General features: G+C 36.2%; 1 protein-coding gene and 1 pseudogene across 6 annotated transcripts in view; both read right to left on the bottom strand.

Annotated features, from left to right (window-relative positions):
• Nucleotides 1-26,792, bottom strand: part of EDA (ectodysplasin A) — a 412,220-nt gene that overhangs the window by 79,610 nt on the left and 305,818 nt on the right. The window lies entirely within an intron of this gene.
• On the bottom strand, nt 8,733-18,055 carry LOC128311607 (keratin, type I cytoskeletal 18-like; annotated as a pseudogene).

Genomic DNA, 26,792 nt, shown 5'->3' with positions numbered 1-26,792 from the left:
AAAAGCAATAACAGGAAAATTTCCCCATACACACATTCTCAACTCAAAGTAATAGTAAGTTTTACTTGCTGGGATTCTTGGTATAAAGTATATAATTTCAAATTCAACATTTCAGAAAAGGCTGATATCTTTACTTTACAACCCCTGTCTTACATGCTATTTTCTGGCCCTTAAACTCTCCTTTACCCCTCAAATCAGTATGCTTCAGGTGTTGCTGCATTACTAGTACCAGACTGATTATAGCACTGAATATCACAAGGAAAAAGCAAGTGTTTGACCATGCTAAGTCACTAGGAAGCAGCGTACTTCAAAGAACTTTCGAATCAAAAATACCTTGGATTGATTATTGAATATGCCACTAACCAGTTGTGTGGCTTCGGGTAAATTACTTAATGTTTGAGCCACAGTTTGCTCATCTGTAAAATGAGAACAATAATGTTGACTTTATAAGATTATTATGAGAATTCAATGACATAAAGTACATAAAGTAAGGGCCCATATTTTGTGCTCAACAACTCCAAAAAAGCTTCTAAAGAAGATGACTAGCCTCTGACAATTATGTCTGTATTCATGTGATATTTCTCCCACTTGACCATGTAATTAATGACTATTTCCTGCTTCTCCCATACCTTAAATCCAATCTCTGTACTTATGCATGTTACAGCTTATGGGACAAAGAGCCCATCATTCATTTGGAAAAGAAAAAGATTGATATGCTCATTTTTTCTGATATTTATAATTAGTTAGCCCATCCCTAAAAAGAATGGGCTTCTTCAGAATAGAAGCCCAAGATGCTCAAAAAAAGGAAAAAACAACATTAAAAAAATTTCTGCCATGCAACATAAACATTTCTTGATCAATTCTCTTATATTTTATAGTCCAGGTTGGTTTCCACAGTACAAGATTGATTTTTGGTGTATAAATGGGGAAACTGAACCTAAATGTTGAGTTTTAATGGTGTATTAATGATACTGCATACCAAGGTCCTATCCCACCAACCTAAAAGGATCTAGTGATAAAGAGAGATGAGCATCACCAAGACAGTAGTTTGGGGGTGGGTCTAGGTTTTGCGGCTTTACTAAGATTCTAAACTTTCATTCAAAAATTCACTTTCTTCTGACGTATGGAAGTGTTGACGTATGGAAGTGTTGAATCACTATATTGTACACCTGAAACTAATATCACACTGTAAGTTAACAAACTGGAATTTAAATGAAAACATACAAAAAAAGACACTTTTAGCTTTTTCCACCTAGAGACACTAAAGCAAGTTGGTGCCCTGCAACCCCAGTGGAATGCTTATGGCTCGAAAAAGTTTCTATCCAAAAAATCTCTAAAAAAAAAACCAAAAAACAAAAAACAAACCCAGTGTGTCCAAGACTCAGGCAAGAGCAGATCAACATGAATACTTTAGGGTTAAGATTAGGTCTGGAAGCATCAAAAGGCAAAATGAACACCTGCCAAGAGGGGCAAACTAAGACAATGAACACTTTATTTTTGTTCTTTTTTTTAACCACTTGTACCCTCTGCTCAAATTACATCACATTTCTGAGGTTGATGTTATGTTTGTATGTAAAATGAGAATAACCTTCATTTAATGTGCAGGGATAATGCGAGGATTAGAATGCCTAGCACAATGCCCAGAACCTAGTAGGAATACAATAGATGAAAGCTAATTTTAGAATTGAGCCTGAGGTCTATATCACAGCACATGGCTTATTTAGTCCATAATAAATGAACTAGATATGTTAAATAGTTTTATTAAATAATTTCAACGTTTATTTATTTTTGGGACAGAGAGAGACAGAGCATGAACGGGGGAGGGGCAGAGAGAGAGGGAGACACAGAATCGGAAACAGGCTCCAGGCTCTGAGCCATCAGCCCAGAGCCTGACGCGGGGCTCGAACTCATGGACCGCGAGATCGTGACCTGGCTGAAGTCGGACGCTTAACCGACTGCGTCACCCAGGCGCCCCTAAATAATTTCAAATCTGCCTAAAATGAACATAATTCATGGCTGAAAGAATCCTAGAGGTCATCTAAGGTTTTTGATTTAAATGTGTAAGTGTTTTGTTCTGGCAGAAATTTGATCTCATGTGGTCATCAGCTCAAATTCTTTTGCCGAGGTATTCTGTAACTAAGTTATTCAGAAAAAACATGTGTTATTAGAGCCAAACAGCTAACATCATAGTTAAGTGTAAAAGAATATTTTTATAGTAGGCAAAATCTAATCAATTAAGAACAGGTATATTGGTTATATGTTAAAGCACAGATATGACTATAATCTCACTCCATGTCTGCAAACTGAAAGATAGGAAGAAATAGTCCTTACAAAAGGGTGAGAGAGAGGAAATAACTGACTTCTTGTTTCCTAGTTTAGACTACTCAGTTCTGCAAGGAAAGTAATGTAGCAAAGGTAGACTACCATTGTCAAAGAAGCTATGGAGATCAGACAGCACAGACATTTGAGTTGTGACCAAATATCAAATCACAAGGGGAGTAGAAAACATACCTTGGATTTTACTTTTATTTTTTCTGGATTTTCTAAGCTACGGACACCTGAAATCATAGAAAAACCAGAGCCACTTGAGTTGTGACTGAACGTAAATGACATGGGGAGTGGAAAACATACCCTGGATTTTTCTTTTCTAAGTTAAAACAGAAGCAATAAAAACAATGAAGAACACAAGGGATGAAAGAAAAAATAGAGTGGACTTCATCAATATTAAAAACTTGTGTGCTACAAATGATACCAATGAGAAAGTAAAAAGACTACCCACAGAATGGGAGAAAATATTTACAAATCATATATCTTATGAGAATTAAATCTACAATATATATAGAACTCAATAAAAAATAATCCACTTGGAAAATGGGCAAAAGATCTGAATAGACATTTCTCCAAAGGTGATATGCAAATAGCTAATAAGTACATGAAAAGATGCTCAACATCATTAGTCATCACGGAAATATAAAGCAAAACAACAATGAGAGACCACTTCACACCCACTAGATGGCTATAATAAAAAAAACCAGATAGTAATAAGTGTTGGTGAGAATGTGGAGAAATTGGAATCCTCATACACTACTAGTGGGATTGTAAAATGGTACAGCTACTTTGGAAAACATTTCTGGAAGTTCCTCAAAAGGTAGAACAGAGAGTTACTATTTGACCCTGAAATTCTACTCCTGGGTATATACTTAAGAGAGATAAAAATATATTTTCATTAAAATGTGTACATGGAAGTTCACAGCAGTATTACTCATAATAGCCCAAAGTGGAAACAACTCAAGTGTCCATCAACTGATGAATGGATAAAATATGGTATATCCCTAAAATATTATTCATCCCTAAAAAGAATGAAGTACTGATACATACTTCAACATATATGAACCTTGACAACATAATGTATGTTGTCAACAAATATTGTATGATTCTATTTATATGAGGTACTTAGAATAGGCAAAGTCACAGAGACAGAAAATAGAAGAGCAGTTACCAGGAGCTGGTGGGAGTGGGAAAAGGGGAGTTATAGTTTAATGGATGGAGAGTTTGTTTCTTTTTGGGAGGATGAAGAAATTTTGGAAATGGAAAGTAGTGATGGTTGCAAAACATTGTGAATGTACTTCATGTCACTGAATTGTATCCTTGAAAATTGTTAAATGGTAAATTTTATGTTATATATATTTTATCATGATAAAAAAAGAAGTATTGATACATGCTACAAAATGGAGGAACTTTGAGAATCTTATGCTAAGAGAAAGAAGTCAGACACAAAAGACTATATATTATATGAGTTCATTAACATGAAATGTCCAGAATAGGGACATCTACTGGGACAGAAAATGCATTAGTGGTTGCCTAGGGCTGGGGTAGGGAACGGAGAAGTTAGGAGATGATAGCTAAAGAGTTTCTTTTTGAAGTAAGGAAAATGTTCTAAAACTGATGTTGTTGTTGGTTGTACAACTCTGTGAACAGTCTAATAACTAACGTGTTAAATGGGTGAAGTGTATGCTATGTGAATGATATCTCAATAAATCTGTTTTAAAACAATAATGAGGATTATAACAGTGAATAATTAGTGAGCAATGTATTACTGAGGTGCTTTGGAATTTTGCTGTATGTATACTATTTAATATAATATTTATATTTCTATGTGTAGCTATTTTAATAAAACATTGATTTTAATTTTTTAAAAAAAGAGAGAAGTGAGCTAATATCATTTTCTCAAATAAATTACATCTGTCTAAAGGCTGGCTGGCATTTTTACTATACTGACAAAGGCCAAAGTACTTTGTGGCTACATCTGCAAACTACAAAGGAAGCTAACAGGAAATGAATTTTTTCCCTGAATGTTGGAAGTGCAAATGTAATCACATCTGAAGAACCTCATATTTATACGGTGTTTAATTTACAAAGCACTTTCTGATGTATTTATCCTGTTAATATCCTTGTGAGGTGATCAGGATAACTGTTAAGCCATCTACCTCCCATTCCCAAGAAATTAAACAGAGGTTTGATTCACCTAAATCCCACAGTTAGTTAGTAGTTGGACTAGATCTGAATTCTAAATCTATTTTCTGCCAACTATTCTGTTTAATCTGTTATTCTGTTCAAAAAATTAAATCACACAGTGCTCCATAAAAAGGATACATTTCTACATAGGAAAAGCAAACAAAAATATAAAAAATATATAAATAAGCCATTAATATATAAAACTCTCATATGTTGTCCATTTGTTTCTAATTCCCATTTATCTTTTTGTGACCTCTGGACAAGTTTAGTATGTTATTTGCATTTGCAGCCTTAAAAAAAAGGCATGAATAGCATAAGATAAACCCAGACAAGGTTTAGGGCAAATGGGTTCTAGGTAATAATATTGTTGATAAGTATTTTCTGGATACGTGCATTATATTACTTTAGAATTAGATTTTGACATGGTCTATTACTTCAAGGAACTGTCAATCTTACAGGAGGAGGAGGAGGAGGTAAGACACAAAAACAATATGTGACCAATAAAGAAACAAACTGGAATTGAAGAGAGTTAGGATAGAAGAAAAATGATAATGGACTCGAGGGTAGATAGGATGGCTTTGAACAATGACTTAAAAAGAGTTTCAGAAAAGCCTTGGTTGGAATGCCTCTTTCACGTCAGTCATTCCTCTGTAAAAGGGAGAGGAAAGAGATCCTAATCAGAATAGCAGTAAGAGTGCAGTTTGTATTTATTTTTCTCATGCAGGTCTCAACCTGAGATCATATAGAATGTGAAAAATGAGATCATATACAATATGATATTAAAGTCCATTGTTATGTTTTTAAGAATATAATTGTTGAGTGAATTTGCTTCACTGGACAGACAACAAGGAAAAATGTCAAATTATTTGGTGTTTGTTCCAAGAAATGCATCCCGAATCTTTGACCTTATCAATCAGTAATGTGAACAAAGAAAATAGCTTCTATAATCTCTATGGCACTTGAAAAAAAAAAAGAAGCTATTCCTCTATTAATGATTTTCATATAGAGCCTCAGGCAATATGGAAAGAACATTTTCAAGACCTGTCACATAATCCAAATCTGACCTTTGTATTCTTTTTTCCCTTTACAGCTATCTCCATTAAACTGTTTCCTAAGAATACAGAGGAAGCTATGACTGAAGACAAATGGATGCACCTTGTTTTCTTCAGATTGTTACACTCCCACCAGAAGCCTGCTTAATACCCAGTGGGAGAAATTATCAGGTACTTTGTTGGAGACCAATAGGTTGAAACAGTGATTCTTAGTTCTGGTTTTATACTAACCCATTGGCTCTCTGATTTCTTCCAGGGATATTAGGAAATTCTTGGAAAATTAATTTCAGCTCACTTTGGATTTTACTATAAATATAGGCCAAATGGCATTTCTTTTGGGGAGGAGAAGAATCTTGGCCAGGGAAAGAAATCCAAATCCAGCTAACATTAGAGTATTCCCACTCCAGAAGTGGCACAAAAGCAAGCTATGACTTTCCATTACTTCTCTGGTCACAGAGAATGTGAGAAAGGAGATAGATAACTTTGATGTTCAGGTTCTAAAACCTTAAAAGCACACACACCTAGAAAACTACTTAATTGTTAATGGTGGCTATGTCTGGAAACTGAGGTTGTGATGTTACTTTCCTTGTGTTAAATCAAATTTCTCTCATGTTTAACTTTGTTTTAGAAGGGACATGCATTGCTTTCATATTTATTAAAACTTTCAGTTGAGATTTTAGAAGCCAAAAATGAAATAAATTAGAATTACTAAGTCTAAAAAGACAAACTAACTAGCTTCAAGTCTGAAAACAACTGGTTAAAAACATAAAGACCAGTGCTGTAGAATTCTTACACTGCCACAGCCACAATTTTGAGCCACATATGTACTTTTAAATTTTCTATTAGCCATATTAAAAAGTAAAAAAGTGAAATTAATTTTACTTAATATATCCAATTTATTGGATTTTAACTCAATATATCCAATATATTATAATTTCAACATGTAATCAATGTAAATATGTATTAATAAGATGTTTTACATTGCTTTTTTTTTTTTGGTACCTAAGTCTTTGAAATCTGGTGTGTATTTTACACTTACAGCATATCCTAACTCACATCGGTCTATGTGTAACTCACTTTATTTAGTTAAAAAAAAAAACAACACAATGGAACAATCACCTGGGAACCAATCACTTAAAACAAAACCTAGGACTTTGTAAAAACTTACATCCAATCATGCAGTTCCTTCTCACTCTCACCTCCTATCTCTCCCCCACCCGAGGTAAACTATCCTGAATCTTGTGTTCATCATTCTTTTCATATAATTTTCATATAATTGTATCACATTTATGTGTATTCCCAAAAAGCTTTCTTTAAGAAAAAAAACCTTAGCTGTTTGTAACTATATAATGGTTATAATACTGTATTTAATATTTTGGAAATTACTTTTTTCAGTATTCAAATAGGTTTTGCGTAATTATAGGTCCAAGGTGATGTTTCTTTTTAATTTTTAAAAAATGTTTATTTATTTTTGAGAGACAGAAAGAGCACAAGTGGGGGAGGGGTAGAGAGAGAGAGAGAGAGGGAGACACAAAATCTGAAGCAGGCTCCAGGCTCCAGAACAGAGCCTAATGTGGGGCTCAAACTCATGAGCTGTGAGATCATGACCTGAGCCGAAGCCCAATGCTCAACCGACTGAGCCACTCAGGCATCCCATAAGGTGATTTTTGTCTTAAATGCACTTATTACATACATACTATTTTTATTTTTTCCAGTTTTATTGAGATATAATTGACATATAACAGTAGATTAGTTTATGGTGTACAAGGTAATGATTTGATATATGTATATATTATTTTAGAATTTATTAATCTTTAAGATGGCTTCTAGTAGAGTTGGTTAAATACCATACATATTTCTTTCTAATTACAATGTTATATGGTTTTTGCCTAGCAGCTTTTTAAAAAAAATTTGTTTAATGTTTAATAATTTTTGAGAGATGGGGGAGGGGCAGAGAAAGAAAGTGACAAAGGATTTGAAGCAGGCTCTACGCTGACAGCAACAAGCCTGATGTGGCACTCAAACTCATGAGCCGTGAGATCATGACCTGAGCTGAAGTCAGATGCTCACCAACTGAGCCACCCAGGTACCCCAACTAGCAGCTTTAATGTATAGTTAATAGCTTACTTACTTGGCACCATAGAAGTGACTCCACAGCAATGAGTTTTCTGGATAACTAAAACTTACTCCAATAATAGCAAACTTTGAAATCTGACAGAAATCTTTCTAAAATGTTTTGAGACTTCTTTGTCTTGTCATGTCAGATATAGTTGTCTGTTGAGGACTAAGCATCACTATGAAAATTCCCTACTGGACCATCGAGTGACGTGCTCAGTGTCTACTAAGGCATACAGGGAAGTTAGAACCCCTACATGAATGATCCCAAGTGACTTCATTTTTCTTGTTCTGTTTTTAGAATTCTGTCTTTATACTAACTATGCCTTCTTAGGGTATCAGTTTTCTTACATCTAGTAGACCGCTTCTCTCATTAAAAAAATTTTTTTAATGTTTATTTATTTTTGAGAGAGAGACAGAGCACAAGTTGGGGAGGGGCAGAGAGAGAGGGGGAGACACAGATTCTGAAACAGGCTCCAGGCTCTGAGCTGTCAGCACAGAGCCTGATGCAGGGCTCGAACGCACACACTGTGGGATCATGACCTGAGATTAAGTCAGTCGCTTAACTGACGGAGCCACCCAGGCACCTTGACCCCTTCTCTCATTTTAATTGGTTGTCAGACAACTAAGCTCATTATATTAGTAAGCAACCTTTATTTTATATACAACACTAAATCAAGATGCTTAGTAAAGTTGGCACTACTCCTCTCTTATAGGTGTAGAGTGAGAGGCCTCATTGGCTTGAGATTTTGTTTCCAGATCATAGGGCTTTCATCTCACCTCCTGTGAGGTGTCCAGGCTGTGTTCTGGATGTTTGCGGTTGCTAAATAAAAGACCTCTGAATAATCAGGGTATACTGAGAATAAGTATATTTTATTTACAAAACTTGTATTCTGTATTTTCCTGCAAGATGGACAAAATCAGATGTAACAAACTATCAATAGTAATACCAGTTTGTGATATTCAATTTTTATTCTTTAATTTTTTTTTGAGAGGGAAGGTGCAAATAAGCAAAGAGTGGGGAGAGAGAGAGAGAGAGATAGAGAGAGACAGAGAGAGAGAGAGAGAAGCAGGGTTTGTGTTTTTACCTGAAGTGGGGCTCGTGTTCACCTGAAGCTGGGCTCAAGCTCACCCAAAGAGGGGCTCAAGCTCACCTGATGTGGGACTCGAACTCACAAGCTGTGAGATCATGACCTGAGCCAAAGTCAGATGCTTAACTAACTGAGCCACCCAGGTGCCCCTCAATTTTTATTCTTTAACTTTTAATTCATTGGAGGGAGAAGCAAAGAGGTCTCTTAAGCCTTATTTAAACTACAGACTCCACCTTGATCCTAACAGCACTTTACATTTTCTAAGTGCTTTAGTATATATTATCTCTTTTGATCATCACAGTCCTGTGGGATACACAGAATAGCTTCTTTTCTCCACTATAAACATGGGTAAGACCATGTTGTTTGAAAAAAGCATTCTTATCCATTTTATCTATAACCTGACAAGTAGATGGATTAGTACTACTCTTATGTTACAGTTGATACTAATAATTACCAATTATTGAGCACCTGTTATGTGCTAGCATTAAATTAGGAATTTTATATTACCTCTAATCTTTATGATATCTTATCAAAGAAAATATCATTATTGTCTTTATATAATGAGAAAACTTATGTTGAGAGAGGTTATGTGACTTGGCCAAGGCCACAAAGCTAAAAGTAGTAGACCTCAGATTTGAAATTTAGGTCTCTGTGATTTTAAATTTGAAATCAGGTCTATGTGGCTTTAAATTCTATGCTATTTCTCTGCAACAAGGTGTCCGAGAGAGAAATCAAGGGTCAGAAAGATTGCTTGATAATATCAACTGAGTTTTCTTTCTTGTATATATATTTCAACCATATACTGGCAGCTTTACTGTATTAAATTTGGGCCTTATTTCTGATAGCTTCTGGATTTTGAATACTATGCTAGGGGATGGGGAAAAGAGATTGGATTCAAAATGCTGAACTGAAACTTGAAAACAACCTGAGTTAAAATATTTGTACCACAAATATACTCCTCTCCCTTAAGCAAGTTACAGTGTAAACCTAAGTTTATAAAGTTTTGGAGATGACTTGTAAAGATAATGCACTATACAAACCAATGACTCTGTGACTCATGAAAGAAGTTTGTCTTTACAGGGCACCTGGGTGGCTCAGTCGGTTATGCGTTGGACTTTGGCTCAGGTCATGATCTCATGGTTCATGAGTTCGAACCCCGCGTCCGGCTCGGCTGGCTCTGTGCTGACAGGTTGGAGCCTGGAGCCCGCTTCAGATTCCGTGTCTCCCTCTCTCTCTGACCCTCCCCTGTTCATGCTCTGTCTTTCTCTGTCTCAAAAATAAATAAACATTGAAAAAACAAAAAAAGAAGTTTGTCTTTGCTTTTGAACAAAACAGAGATTTAAATGTGTAACATGAAATATAAAATTTCACTTTTGAAAGCATGCAATTCATACTTTAAAATTTGATCATTTCAATGTAGTTTCTTTTTTTAAATAAATGAAATATATCTGAAATTTGAGGAGAGAATAAAATTGCTGTATTTACAATAGCTGAACACACTGTCAGGAGATACTGTGAAGCTATCATGAGGAACACATTCTTTTTCCATTTCCTTTTTAAGAAGTCATATTTCTAAACAGATCAGGATCAAAACATAGCGAATTACCAAGTCAATCTTCTTTCAGCTCTTCTGGCACAATGTAAGATAATGATGTGCTGAATTTCATCTACATGACACTACTAACTTTCCGGCTATAGGCTAGGCCTATGAGTTGTTTTGCTATAGAGAGAAGAGATCTGCACAAAGCCACCTTCTAATTAGTACACTATTTAACAAATAGCATAGGTTGCTTAGAACCCTGGCTTGGCATATGTAGTACCTAAGTGAGGCTAAACCCTCAAGAACTGACCTAAATTACTACAGTACTAGATTCATTAAAGAGGGTATATACTGGAAGCAGTGCTAAAATGCAGCTAAGAAAAAAATAAATAAAATGAAGCTAAGACTCATAAGTCTATATATAGCAAAGCATCCTTGGTACTTAATTATTTCAAAAATAGCTCTCTCTACATTTCTGAACATGTTAATGGCATAGGATCTATGTCTTCTAAATCAGCTTGGAATCCTAACCAAGAAAGAAAGTAGGATGAATCATTGATTTCAAATTATATTGAGGTTCTAAATGTATTTTGCTACCTTGCACCAGAGATTACTAAATAGAATATCAGAGAGGGGTACCTGGGTGGCTCAGTCGGTTAAGCATCCAACTTTGGCTCAGGTCATGATCTCGCGGTTCATGAGTTTGAGCCCCACATTGGGCTCTGTGCTGACAGCTCAGAACCTGGAGCCTGCTTTGGATTCTGTGTCTCCCTCTCTCACTCTGCCCTTCCCCCTGCTCATGCTCTCTCTTTCTCTCTCTCTCAAAAATGAATACACTAAAAAAAATTTTTTTTAGAATATCAGGGAAATTAAAACTGCTATAAAAGTTAAAAAAACATTACACATGGCTTATATATCTTGTATTTAGTAGAAAGGAAGAGTTGTGTTGGCCTAGCTAGTATTTCTTTCTCAAGTGAACAGAGGGTAGAAAAGAGACACAGTGAGGTGGGGAAGATGCCAAGATAATTTGGGACTAAAATACCATTTATGAAATGTCTGAGTGGGCATTTGAAAGCTTCTCAGGCAGTTCTGGGATCTTAACACATTTTCTCTGCCCAATTGTTCTGGCTTCCCTCAGTCCTTCTTCCAAGCTCCTACATTACATATTGGTTTTTATTTAAGCCATGAGGAGAGCTAAGAGACCTAGGGGGTTTGGTTAGCCTTTGCACTTGCTGTTCCCTTTGTCAGAATTGCACTTTCTACTTTTCTTTATTCAAGTCCTATTCAGGGAGAAGATATTTGCAAATGACATATCAGATAAAGGGTCAGTACCCAAAATCTACAAAGAACTTATCAAACTCAACACCCAAAAAACAAATAATCCAGTGAAGAAATGGGCAACAGACATGAAAAGACACTTCTCCAAAAAAGACATCCAGATGGCCAACCGACACATGAAAAAATGCTCCACATCACTCATCAGCAGGGAAATACAAATCAAAACCATATTGGATACCACCTCACACCTGTCAGAATGGCTAACATTAACAACTCAGGCAACAACAGATTTTGGTGAGGATACGGAGAAAGAGGATCTCTTTTGCATTGTTGGTGGGAATGCAAGCTGGTGCAGCCACTCTGGAAAACAGCATGGAGGTTCCTCAAAAAACTAAAAATAGAACTACCCTACGACCCATCAACTGCACTACTAGGCATTTATCCAAGGGATACAGGGATGCTGTTTCGAAGGGACACGTGCACCCCCATGTTTATAGCAGCACTATCCACAATAGCCAAAGTATGGAAAGAGCCCAAATGTCCATCGATGGATGAATGCATAAAGAAGATGTGGTATATATATATACAATGGAGTATTACTCAGCAATCAAAAGGAATGAAATCTTGTCACTTGCAACTACGTGGATGGAACTGGAGGGTATTATGCTAAGTGAAATTAGTCAGTCAGAGAAAGACAAAAATCATATGACTTTACTCATATGAGGACTTTAAGAGACAAAACAGATGAACATAAGGGAAGGGAAACAAAAATAATATAAAAACAGGGAGGGGGACAAAAGAGACTCATAAATATGGAGAACAAACTGAGGGTTGCTGGAGGGGTTGTGGGAGGGGGGATGGGCTAAATGGGTAAGGGGCATTAAGGAATCTACTGGAAACATTGCTTCACTATATACTAACTAATTTGGATGTAAATTTTTAAAAAATAAAAATAAAGTTAAATTAAAAAAAAGTCCTATTCATCCTCCAAAATTCAATTCAAATTTCATTCCCTCCATCCATTCATGTATGCATGCCTAGTATATGGCAGCCATTGTGTGCTTCTCCTTGGTAATGTATTGGATTGGCCATTCTGTGGCTCCCTCCTGTATGCTTCCACTACAATCTCATACCTCCATATAAGTACTAATCACCTCTGGGAATTATTTACAAGATCCTCTTTTATGAAGACCATGGGCTTCCAGAACTAAGGAACTTTATCTTAATCATTTTTGTATCCCTGCGTGTAATATAGCACAGTGCTTTGCACATAGTAGATGGCTAGTAAATCTCTAGCTATTCATTTATATGTTATTTTCTACTGACTCATCTAACTTGACTCTCAATCTTTCTATTCCTATTACTCTACTAAAACTGCTCTCATCACTGTTGCCAACAACATCCTTCTTACTGATTTCAGTAGATGGGTGAGGCACACTTTTCCATTGGCTTTACTAAGTTGGATAATTGTAAGCTAGAGCTGCTAGCCATCTTTCCCATTTTATAGGGAGAACCTGCCTGAAGAATGAGGTGAATACAAAGGAAAGTAGAGCTGAGAGAGTACTGGCGAGATCACATGAGCTCCAAGGTTCAGCCATATCTTAAGCCAGCTTCATCAAGGACTTTACAGTTAAATAAACCAATAAATCCCATGTCCTCTTCTTTTTATTATTATTATTTTTAAAAATTTACACCCAAGTTAGTTAACATATAATGTAATAATGATTTCAGGAGCAGAATTTAGTGATTCATCCCAACAAGTGTTTTCCTTAATGCCCCTTGCCCATTTAGCCCCCACTCACCGAAAACCACTCCAGCAACCCTCAGTTTGTCCTCTGTATTTAAGAGTCTCTTATGGTTTGTTTCCCTCTCTGTTTTTATATTATTTTTGCTTCCCTTCCTCTATGTTCATCTGTTTTGTGTCTTTTTTTTTTTTTAACATTTATTCATTTTGAGAGACAGAGACAGAACGCAAGCAGGGGAGGGGCAAAGAGAGAAGGAGACACAGAATCCAAAGGAGGCTCCAGGCTCTGAACTGTAAGTCCAGAGAACCATGTGGAGCTTGAACCCGCAAACCATGAGATCATGACTTGAGTGGAGGTTGGATGCTGAACCAACTGAACTACCCTGGTGCTCCTCATCTGTTTTGTATCTGAAATTCCACATATGAATGAAGTCATATGATATTTGTCTTTCTCTGACTGACTTACTTCACTTAGCATAATACACTCTAGTTCTATCCACGTTGTTGCAAATGGCAAGATTTCATTTTTTTAAATCTCTGAGTAATATTCCATTGTATATATATACCACATCTTCTTTATCCATTCAGCAGTGGATGGACATTTGGCCATGCCCTCTTCTTTAGAAAAAAAGATCTTAATACAGTTTAGGCCAGCTATCTGTCACTTGTAACTGAGAGAGTCCTAACCTAGCTAATGATCTCCATATCCATATTTCCAGCCCAGATATTTTTCCTGAGCTTCAGATGCATATCCCCAACTGCTTACAGGTTTTTTCTTCTTGAATTTCACACAAGTACCTGAAACTTAAAACCTGTTTAAAACCACACATCTTCCTTTTCTGATTGTTATCTCAGTGACTAGTATAGCACTTTGCCAGAAACCTGGGTGGCTTCCTTGACTCCTCATTTTCTCCCTTCAAACAAACCACCAAGTCCTAATTTTTTCCTAAATAAACCTGTCTGGGGCTCCTGGGTGGCTCTGTTGGTTAAGCTTCTGACTTTGGCTCAGGCCATGATCTCATGGTTTGTGAGTTTGAGCCCTGTATCAGGCTCTGTGCTGACAGCTCAGAGCCTGGAGCCTGCTTCAGATTCTGTGTGTCCCTCTCTCTCTGCCCTTCTCCCACTCACTCTCTGTCTCTCTTAAAAATAAAATAAACATTAAATTTTTTTTAAAATAAACCTGTCTACTTCTGTTTCCATTGCTGCTACACTAATTAAGTCACCATCATTTCTTATGTGTACCATTGTAACAGCCTCCTAACTGGCTTCTTTGTTTCCCTTATTCCCCTTCTAGTCCATTTTCTCTCCATTTTTTCCACTTTTTAATTATATTTTAAATAAATTATAGTAACACATGCTTATTGTAACAAGTCAAACAATATAGAACTAAATACAGAACCACTTAAGAGCTATCCCTTTCCCATCCAACCTCTTTCCACCTGATGTAATCAATAATCCAGAGTTTGGTGTTTCTGCTTTCCACATCTGTTTCTATATTTATATCCATATATCTGTATCTATAAAAATTTTAGGGGGTTAATATCTTTCTTTTTTTATATAAAAATGGGATTATATGTTACAGATTATTCTGAAACTTGATTTTGATTACCTAGCAAAAGAACATGGGTATTCTTTCAGTCCATACATAACATTCTAACATATTCATTTTAATAGCGGCATAGTATTCAATAGTATAGCTATGTCATAATTTACTCAACCATTTCCCTGCATGTAGATGCTAGGGTTATCCCTCTTTTTGCCACTGAAACAGTGCTATAATAAATATCCTTGTACATATGACCTAGGTACTGGTATTCTTATTTCTGTATGATAGATTCCCTAAACTGTAAATGCTAGATTATAAAGGTATCCTAATGTTTAATTTGACTGGAGATGTATTAATATCCAAAATGGGTGTAACAATTTATGTTCTCAAATATGATATATTACATTAACAGAATGAAGGGTAAAAATCATATGATCATCTCAATAAATTCAGAAAAACATTCAACAAAATTCAACATTTTTTCATGATAAAAATTCTTCATAAATTAGGTATAGAAAGGATGTATCTCAACATAAGAAAGGCTATATATTACAAGCTCACAGCTAACATCACACTTAACAGCAAAAAGCTAAAAAAGCTTTTCCTCTATGATCAGGAAAAAGATGAGGATGCCCATTCTCACCAATTCTTTCAACATAGTACTTGAAGTCCTATAGCTAGAGCAATTACACAAGAAAAATAAATGAAAGGCATACAAATTGGAATGGAAAAAGCCAAGTTGCCTCTGTCTGCTGATGATATAAACCTATATATAGAAAACTCCACCAAAAACACCTGTTAGAAATAACAAATGAATTCAGTTAAGTTGTACGATACAAAATGAACATATAAAAGTCTCTTTCTATACACTATCACGAACTATTCAAAAAATAAATTAAGAAAAAGATCCCATTTACTATAGCATCAAAAAGAACAAAATACTTAGGAATAAATTTAACCAAGGAAGTGAAATATCAGTACACTGAAAACTATGAAATGCTGATAACAGAAATTGAAAAAGACACACAAAAAAGTAGAAAGATACCCTTGTATTCTTGGATTGGAAGAATTGATGTTGTTAAAATGTTCATATTATACAAAGCTACCTAAAGATTCAATCCTATCTCTGTCAAAATTCCAATAATTTTTTCCACAGAAATAGGAAAAACAATCCTAAAATTCATATGGAACCACAAAAGGCCCCGAATAGCCCAATCTTAAACCAAAAGAACAAAGCCAAAGGCATTACATTTCCTGATTTCTAAACATATTACAAAGGTATGGTAAACAAAACAGTATGGTACTGGCACAAAAACAGTCATATAGACCAATGGAATAGAATAGAAAGCCCAGAAATAAATTATGCATTTACAGGCTACCAATATTCAACAAGGATGCCAAGAGCACACCATGGGGAGAGGATAGTCTTTCAATAAATGGTACTAGGAAAACTGGATATGCACATGCAAAGGAATGAAATTGGACCCTTACCTCACAGGACAGAAAAATCAACTCAAAATAGATTAAAGAGCTAAACATAGACCTAAAATTGTAAAATTACTAGAAGAAACCATAGGGAAAACATGAACTTTTTATTGGTCTCCTGCTCCCCAAAGGGTACACTGATTCTGCTGCCTCAAAGCCTCAAAACTGATGTCATTGGTCTCAGACACCCCTTTGCCCTCCACAAACCTGCAGGTGGTGGTCTTTTGGATGGTATACATGGAATTTCTGCTGTCTAGGGTGTCACCAAGATTGAAATCCTCTGTCTTCCAGCAGGTGATAGTAGGTGGTAATTTCAGTCTCTAGCTTGGCCTTGATGTTCAGCAGGGCCTTGCACTCCTGGGTGTCTCTAAACAAGTCTGGGACAGCTCTGACTTCAAGTGCAGCAGGACTACATTGAGCTGTTCCATCTGCACAGTGAGTAGGCATCCACTTCCCTCAGTTGTTTTCCAAGCTGGCCTTTAGATTCTCATGAAGTCCAGGGTGATTTCCCAGGAGCGAGTCACATGTATCAGCTCCATGAGCATTATCTCAGCCACTCCTATCTCAGCAGTCTGTGAGGTGATCACTGTGGTGCTCTCCTCAATTTTCTGGGACCAAGCTGGTACTTGTCCAGCTCCTTTTAGTTCTTCTGAGCCAATTTGTCTTACTGGGCCTGGATGTCCACCATGATCTTGCCGAGGTTCTGAGATTTGGGGGCATCCAACTCCACAGTCAACCTAGAATTGTCAATCAGGTTTTGTAGACCCTTTACTTCTTCCTCATGGTTCTTCTTCATGAAGAGCAGCTTCTCCCTGAGAGTCTCAATTTCCATCTTCAGCTGCAGCTGAGTAACATTGGTGTCTTCGATGACCTCACAGAGCCCATGGATGTCATTCTCCACAGACTGGTTCATGGCCAACTCTGTTTCATACTTGAGTCTGAAGTCATCAGTAGCAAGACAAGCATTGTCAGTCTTCAGAACAATGTAGGCAATGCCCACAGAATTTGTATAGATCTGAGCCCTCAACTGCTCGATGGTCTTGAGGTAATGCCCCATTCTCTGACCTGGGGTCCCTTCTTTTCCAGGTGCTCACAGATTTTAAACTCTAGTTTCTGATTATCAGCCTCCAGGCTCCTCACCCTCTCTAAGTAGGAGGATGGGTGGTCATTCAGGTCTTTCATGATTTCCTTCTCACCATGGATATCCCCTATGCACACCAGGCCCCCAGTCATCCCTGTAGTCAGACCCCCAGACCTCCAGCCACCCTGTAAACTGGTGGAACAGGACACAGAGATCCAGGAGCCTGAGTCCCTGGTGCCTCATAAATGTTGGCCACACTGCTGACAGGCAAGATCTGATGGATGGACAACTGCACAGGGCCAAGGGACTAATAGTTGGAGGAGAAGGTAGAGTGAATGGTGAAGCTCATGCTGTTCAGGGAGGAAGACAAGATGCCAGGGCTCAGGATCAGACTGTCAGAAAAAAGCTTCTTGATACTGGCCTGGGCAATAATTTTTTGGATATGATCTCAAAAGTACAGGTGGCAAAAGCAAAAACACACAAGTGGAATTGCATCAAATTAAAAAGCTTCTGCACAGCAAAGGAAACAATCAACAGAGTGAAGAGACAACCTATGAAATGGGGGAAAATATATATCTGGTTAGGGGTAGTATCCAAAATATGTAAGGAATTCAAACAACTCAATAGCAAATAATAATAAAAATGAAATAAATAATAACAAACTGATTTAAAAATGGGCAAAGGACCTGAATAGACAGTTTTCCAAAGAAGACCTACAAATGGCCAACAGATATATAAGAAGATGCTCAACATCACTAATCACCAGGGAAATGCAAATCAAAACCACAATGGGATGTTACCTCACACCTGTTAGGATGGCTCTAATCAAAAAAAAATAAGAGACAACAAGTGTTTGTTAGGATGTGGAGAAAAGGGAACCTTTGTGCACTGTTGGTAGGAATGTAAATCAGTACAACCATTATGGAAAATAGTTTCCTCAAAAGTTAAAACTAGAAATACCACGTAATTCAACAATCTTACTTCTGGGTGTATATACAAAGAAAATGAAATCAGTATCTTGAAGAGATATCTACATTCTCATGTTTGTTGCAGCATTAGTCATAATAGCCAACATATGGAAACAACCTAAGTATCAAATAAATGGAAAAAGCAAATGTGATCACACACAGATGTGATATAATATTATTCAGCTTAAAAAAAGAGGGAAACCCTGCCATTTACAACAAGGATGAACCTGGAAGACATTACCCTAAGTTAAATAAGCCAGATACTAGAAAGACAAATACTGCATGATATTGCTTATATGTAGAATCTAAAGAATTAAACTCATAGAAGCAGAATAAAATGGTCACCAGGAGCTGGGTGTTAGGGGAAATGCAGAGGTATTGGTCAAAGGGTACAAAGTTTCAGTTATGGAGGATGAAAAATGCATAGCATGATGACTATAGTTAATATTACTGTATATATTATGCTTGAAATTTGCTGAGTAGATCTTAAGTGTTCTCATCACAAAAAAGAGGGAACTATGTTAGGTGATGGAAATGTTAATTAGTTTGTGGTATTTCACAATATATATGTATATCAAATATCACATTGTATACCCTAAGTATATACAATTTTCATTTGTCAATTATACCTCAATAAAGCTGGGAAAAAACAATTTATATTCTTTCCACAAATTTTTGGTTTTTCCCACCTTCTAATTAGCATAGGATGCTATTATATTATAAAATTATTGCTAATGTATTTGGGTGAGGGGTAGAAAAAGGACATATCATACATGTTTTATTTATTTAAAAAATTAATTTTCTTATTTTAAATTAGTAATACATGTAGATATTTTAAAAATTCAAAAGAGGGGCACCTGGGTAGCGCAGTCAAACATCTATCTTTGGCTCAGCTCATGATTTCACGGTTTGTGAGTTTGAGCCCGCCTTGGGCTCTCTGCTGCCAGCGCAGAGCCCACTTTGATCCTCTCCCTCCTTCTCTCTCTCAAAAATAAATAAAACATTAACAAAATAAAAAAGTTCAAAAATAAAAATAATTACAACAATAAAAAATTCAAAAGATACAGAAATATGAAAATTAAGTTAAATTTCCCTTCACTGCAACTTTAAACACTCAGTGTTCTTCCTCCAAGCAACCAGTTACCAGTTATAGATTTATCATAATTTATTTCACCATTTCCTAAATAATGGGCATTTACATTATTTCCAATTCTCTGCTCTCTCAAATATTACAGCAAAGAATATCACTGTTGATAAATGATTTCCCACATGTGAGTATGTCTAGAAGTAAAAGTGGAATTGCTGGATCATAGTATATGCATTTAGCATTTGAAAATATTTTCCATATAATCTATTTTTGACATTAATCTTGTGCTACCCCATTGCCTTTAGGATGATTTACATGCTCCAAAAAAATGGATTCCAAGTTCCTGTATGATTTGTGCCCTGTTGGCCAGCTCATTTATCACTTCCTCTTTAGAAATCTATACTAACCATACAAACTTGTTTTGGTTCCTCAAATGAACCAAGCTCCTCTTACTCTAAGCCTCCCTCATTTACCCTTCCCTCAAACCTTCACATGGCTAACTCTTTAGCATCAGTCAGGTTGCTGCTCAGATGTCACCCCCATTAGGAGAACTTCTTTGACCTCCCAGGTGTAGATCAGGTACTGATGTGTCCCTTAGCACCACGGTGCTTACCCTATTATATCACTTACTATACTATGTTGAAACTATCCAACTGTGAGCTTGATGAGGGTAGGGTCTTGTTCAACTCTGTGTCCCTAGTTGTCCAAAGAGAGAGCAATAAACATTTATTCAAACATTTACTCAATAATTTATTTGAATGAATGAATGAAAAAAAGAAGGAAGCTCTAGTAGCTCCTCACTTGTAAGACAAAAGAGGCCCTCCAGGTTTAGGAGTAGAATCTAGAGTAAGGCAGTGTTGCATAAGTAATCCACTACAAATTCAACAGGAGCCATCTGCCTACACATCTACATCTGCCTGTGATATTTTGAGAAGCCATACAAAGGGAGCTGACAGTTTAACACTTAGCCAAGAGATTAACCTTCTTACAGCCTTCACTTCTTAAAACCATATGCATGTTCTTAATCCTTACTGAGTCTCTTTACGGACGCTAATGAAAAGGCTCATTTCACCATCCAAACTGAAAGAAACCCTGAGTATTTAAATTTCACCATCCAAACTGAAAGAAAACCTGAGTATTTAATCGTGTAAACATATCTAATTGACTAAAACTACCTTAGATATTATCATTATATTATAGAAATCAGGAATAGTTAGGAACAAACTATAAGAGAATTAGAAGGAAACAATTAGATCACCTATTCTAGTAGCTAAACATTTTTTTCTTACCCTAATACATCTGAGGAATATGATATGATCTCATCAGTAATAGTATTCTCACTATAATGTTCTTAATGGGGTGCAGAGTGGTCAGAATGTCCAGGGCTGTGTATACCTTGAAGAAACCTCCTTAGATGATTATGAATTGTTACACCAGAGTCGAGAGTCACTGATTCTAGTTTAACCTTTATAAAAAACTATGATCAGAGAAGTAAAGACTTACCCAAGATCATCATGCTAGTATGCTAATAGCAGAACTGGGACTATAATCAGGGTCTCCTGACTTAAAGTTCATCATTTTTCATAATATTTAGAAACAAATAACTAGATGGAATTTAAGACAGAGTGAGGCAGACCAGAAGTACCGTTAGTGAACCTCAGGTCAAGTGGGCCTCTGACCTCTTTTAGGCAAGAAATTCCTCAAAGATATCTGACCTTTACAGCATTTTCTCATGGAAGGCAGGCATGTTCACATTTTACCTTACATGATGCTGAATTACTTATGCTTGTTATGAGTATATATTATTTTTTAATTCAAAAAGTTCATAAATATTTTTAAGCAGCCTAGTATTTAACTAACTTTTACACTCAGTTCACTTTAGGACTTAGGTACCGAGGAAAGGAATTTGGTAGCTATATCAACTGTAGAGCTTGGTACAATGTCTTACAGGTAGTTGGTATTCTAAAAATGCTTGTCAACCGAGTGGCAGTGGCAAAAGCTTATGGAGATCATCTATTGCAGAGCTAGTCCCATCAATGAAAATATAGATTTAAAGGGCATTTAGGAGTATGAGCAATCTAAGACATTTTAGCTTACTTAATGACTTATTTGATAGAAAGCCATTTTCCAGAGGGGTCTGCTGTGGGCACTTATGCTGTTGGCTTTCATGACCAGTAGACAACCTTGGGGACTCTCTATCTGAAATCAACAATCCTTTTCAAGTGTACACACATGGTAAACTCTAAAAGCTTTAAGTTAGTCTCGTGAACAAGCCCTTGTAAGCTCTCAAAATGATTTTAGTCTCTCTCATTTGATAACACCACAGAGATGGCTTACTGAAAAGCAATCAATATAAGAGCAATACTAGACTGAGGGCACATATTAATTCTAACTAACATTTGTATAGGTACAAAGTCTGTTTCTTTGAGGCCATAGCCTTTCATATTCATCTGTATCAATTTAATGGTAGCTATGCCCTATTTCATGGTTATTGTTAAGAAACAAAGGATGGGGCGCCTGGGTGGCTCAGTCGGTTGGGCGGCCGACATCGGCTCAGGTCATGATCTCGCTGTCCGTGAGTTCGAGCCCCGCGTCGGGCTCTGTGCTGACCGCGCAGAGCCTGGAGCCTGTTTTGGATTCTGTGTCTCCCTCTCTCTCTGACCCTCCCCCAGTTCATGCTCTGTCTCTCTCTCAAAAATAAATAAACGTTAAAAAAATTTTTTAAAAAGAAACAAAGGAAAAAGGATATATTTCCATCTTGTTTCTTCACTTTACTCTTTTATAATAGCAAAAAAGGATACTTTTTTGATCTGTCCAAAAGTAAACTACAAAGAAGAGATACTGACAAAAATGGACACATATATACAGCCAGACAGACAGTAAGAGAATCACACAGAACTGTACATATGTGATCATGTCTTGTTATGAGGTAGACCATAGTTTGAGGCTTGGAGGCTTCTTCCTATGGGCTTGGATACAATCAGTGAGCACAACAAGAGACAATCTGGTTGAAAGGGAGTATATTTGCAAAAATGTAATGTGTTATCTATACTTAATTTTACCCAAAAGGCTGAGAAGTGATATATAATGGATTATCTATGAATTAATGAATGTGTGTCTAAAATATCTGGAACACCATGCTATTATATGTGTTTTCTGGAGAGAATATAGTAATAGCAGTTAATAATTTCTGACACATTTTTGCATACACTAACACTTTTGATTATTACAACAATAGCATTAGGTAAGCAAAGCTAATTTTCCCCTATTTTAAAGTTATGGAAACTGAAGCTCAGAGGGATGTCATTCTTCCAAGGTCACATGGCTGCTAAGGTGGCAATGACATCAGGATTGGGATCCAGAAATTGCGACTCAGGCTAGTATCTTTTCTATTACACCATGCTTCACTTTTTTATTCTTTCACTAGGTCAGAAATATGGGAGGGGGTCTGTTGTGGACAGATATTAATATTCTGATTGACTCCTGAAAATGCTCCTACAGGAAGGGAACAGATGGTTTTATAATAAAACTTATGAAATATGGAAACCACCTCCATGGGAATTCTGAATTCATATTATGTGATACTAAGACCTCATGACAGTCTGAATATACTCTACATTTCATTCTAACTAGAAAATAAAATTCTGCAGATTTCTGGAGAACCCAGCAAAAGATGACCAAGCAAGTCACCTAGAGCTATTATTACTTCGGAAACACATCACAAGGATGGGTCTCAGCAGGAAATCCTGGCACAGATTTCTGGAACAATTGTGACTCACAACACCTACAATGAAGGGATCATGCTTTCTTCACAGAACAAGACAGCTAAAAGACTTCATGTAATTAGAAAAAATTAACTTTGAACCTGTATCAAATGCTTCATATTGGAGGAGAACTGACCTTTTGTTTGGGATTCTTGCTTCCTATTCAATGCCTTCATTTATAGAGTAATCCAAAAGAAGAAACTGAGATGAATGAATCCAATAATTTCTTGAATGGCAGGTCAAAAAGATTGGATATGTCCTGAATATGGCTACTGACATTTTTCAAGGAAAGGTATACTATGCCCGTGCTTATAATCAACTAGTTTAGTAGTCCAGTGAAAACAAGAAAAAAGATTTCTATAGCTTGATTTATTCTTGGTGAATTTAGGCAGGTTCCTAAGGATCACTACATACTTTACTTCTCTAAAGTGTGAATCAACTATTTGTCAAATTTTTTTCTCCCATAGGGATTAGTGAAGATCATCAAGCTTAATTTCTATAGTTCCTAAATAGAAAATCTAGACTCCTTCTTTTCCCCATTTGTTTTCTCAGTCATTCATTTAACAAATATTTGGGTGTATTCTATGTGCTGGTGCTGTATAAGGTAAAACTCCAGGACCTTCTTTGACCAATCTACCTTTGCTTTATTTTTACCTACGGCCTATAAATGTACCTGCTTCCTCATTAAAGTGTAAGCTTCTCTGAGGGTCTTATTAATCTTTATAAATTTTCTGGTAGTGCCTAGAGGCGTGTTAAATAACAACAACATAAAGTTTTGGGTATTAAAGTGAAATTAAAGGATAGCAACAGATCAAAAAATGTATAAAGGAAATAGAACTAATTTTCCTGTTTCTTTTTAAACTTATCCCTATTTTTGACCTTTGAAAAATATTTTCTCACTGAAATCTTTGTCATATTCTTAAATGTTCAAAGTAAATGACTTTTTCATTGACAATTGCGATGCAAATATGAGGTGGGTAACTAAATTTTTATTCTAATTTATCAGTAACTTCTGGATTTAGAATCAACATCTGGTTGTTTTATTTTTTTACGGCATCCACTCTGATTTGCTTACCCCATCCTACATTTTCCTGTGTTCAGTTTATAGATTCACTTTTGAATGAGAAGTTATTATTTGAAAGAGAAGTTATTTATTTTTATAAAGCAGTCAGCTTATTCTCTTGAGATACAGTGATATACGATGTAGACTTATATATCCACCTGCCTCCTTAATGTACATACTTTGTTGTGTAATAGACAACTCAAATGTAGGATGCCTAAGTGAAACTTTTCTAGTTTCAAGTTTTTATTTAAATTACAGATAGTTAACATGCAGTGTAATATTAGTTTCAGATGTAGAATACAGTGATTCATCACTTACATAAACACCCAGCGCTCATCACAAGTGCCTTCCTTTACCTGCCACCCAATTAACCAATCCCCCTGACCACTACCCCTCCAGCAATGCTTAGTTTGTTCCCTATAGTTAAGAGTCTGGTTTTTTTTTGGTTAGTTTCTCCGCTTTGTTCCACCATGTTCATCTGTTTTATTTCTTAAATTCCACATATGAATAAAACCATATGGTATTTGTCTTTCTTTGAACGACTTATTTCCCTTAGCATAGTACACGCTAGCTCTACTCATTTAGTTACAAATGACAAGATTTCATTTTTTTGGCTGAGTAATATTCCATTCTTTTAAAATTTATTTTGAGAGAGACAGAGAGGCAAAGAGAGAGGGAGACAAAGAATCCCCGGCAGGCTCCATGCTGTCAGCAAAGAGCCCAGTGCAGGGGCTTGAACTCACGAACCATGAGATCATGACCCGAGCCAAAACCAAGAGTAGAACACTTAACTGACTGAGCCACCCAAGTGCCCCATATGCCTTCTATATATATACTACCACTTTTTTATCCATTCATCAGTCAATGGACATTTGGGCTCTTTCCATATTTTGGCTATAATTGATAATGCAGCTATAAACATCAGGGTGCATGTATCCCTTTGGCCTTTTATTTTTGTATCCTTTGGGTAAATACCTAGTAGTGCAATTGCTGGATTCTAGGGTAGTTCTACTTTTAACATTTTGAGGAACTGCCATACTGTTTTCCAGAGCTGCTTCCATTCCACTTCCACTAGTAGTTTCCATTCCTACTAACAGTGCAAGAGGGTTCTCCCCTTTCCCCTTTCTCTACATCCTTACCAACACCTGTTGTTTCCTCTGTTAATTTACCCATGCTGATAGGTGTGAGTTGATAGTATATTATACTTTTGATTTCTATTTCCCAGATGATGAGTGATGTTAAGTGTCTTTTCATGTGTCTGTTAGCTATCTGTATATATTCTTTGGAAAAATGTCTATTCATGTCTTCTGCCCATTTCATAACTGGATTATTTGTTTTATGTGTGTTGAGTTTTATAAGTTCTTTATAGATGTTAGATGCTAACCCTTCATCAGATATATCATTTTCAAATATCTTCTCCCATTCCAAAGATTGCCTTTTAGTTTTGCGGTTTCCTGTACTGTGCAGAAGCTTTTTTATCTTGATGAATTCCCAATAGTTCGTTTTTACTTTTGTTTCCCTTGCATCTGAAGATGTATCAAGTAAGAAGTTGCTATGGCTGATGTCAAAGAAGTTACTGCCTTTGTTTTCCTTCAGGATTTTGATGGTTTCATGTCTGACATTTACGTTTTGATCCATTTTGAACTTATTTTTGTGAATGGTGTAAGAAAGTGTTCAAGTTTCATTCTTTTGCATGCTGCTGTCCAGTTTTTCTAACACCATTTTTTAAAGAGACTGTCTTTTCCTATTGGATATTCTTTCTTGCTTTTTCAAAGATGAATTGACATGTAGTTGTGGGTTCATTTCTGGGTTTTCTATTCTCTTCCATTGAACTATGTGTCTGTTTTTGTGCCAGTACCATCCTGGTTTGATCACTACAACTTTGTAATATAGCTTGATCTCTGGAATTGTGATGCCTCCACCTTGGCTTTTCCTTTTCAAGATTGCATTTGCTATTTGGAGTTGTTTTGTTTTGTTTTGTTTTCTGGTTGCATGCAAATTTTAGAATTGTTTGTTCTGGCTCTGTGAAAGATGCTGTTTGCATTTTCATAGGGATTAAATGTGTAGATTGCTTTGAATAGTATAGACATTTAAAAAGCATTTCTTCTTCCCATCCATGAGCATGGAATGTCTTTCTATTTCTTTGTGTCATCTTCAATTTCTTTCATCAGTGCTTTATAGTTTTCAGAGTATAATCTTTTGCATCTTTGGTTAGGTTTATTTCTAGATATCTTATTGCTTTGGGTCCAATTGTCAATGAGATCAATTCCTGGATTTCTCTTTCTCCTGCTTCATTATTGGTATATAGAAATGCAACAGATTTCTGTATGCTGATTTTGTATCATATGAATTACTGAGTTTGTTTATGAGTTCTAGCAGTTTTTTGGTGAAGTCTTTCAGGTTCTCTACAGAGTACCATGCTGTCTGCAAATAGTGAAAGTGTGATTTCTTTGCCAATTTGGA

This window comes from Acinonyx jubatus, chromosome X (assembly GCF_027475565.1).
Source record: "Acinonyx jubatus isolate Ajub_Pintada_27869175 chromosome X, VMU_Ajub_asm_v1.0, whole genome shotgun sequence".
Taxonomy (NCBI): domain Eukaryota; kingdom Metazoa; phylum Chordata; class Mammalia; order Carnivora; family Felidae; genus Acinonyx; species Acinonyx jubatus.
This window is presented reverse-complemented; position numbering and strand designations above follow the sequence as displayed.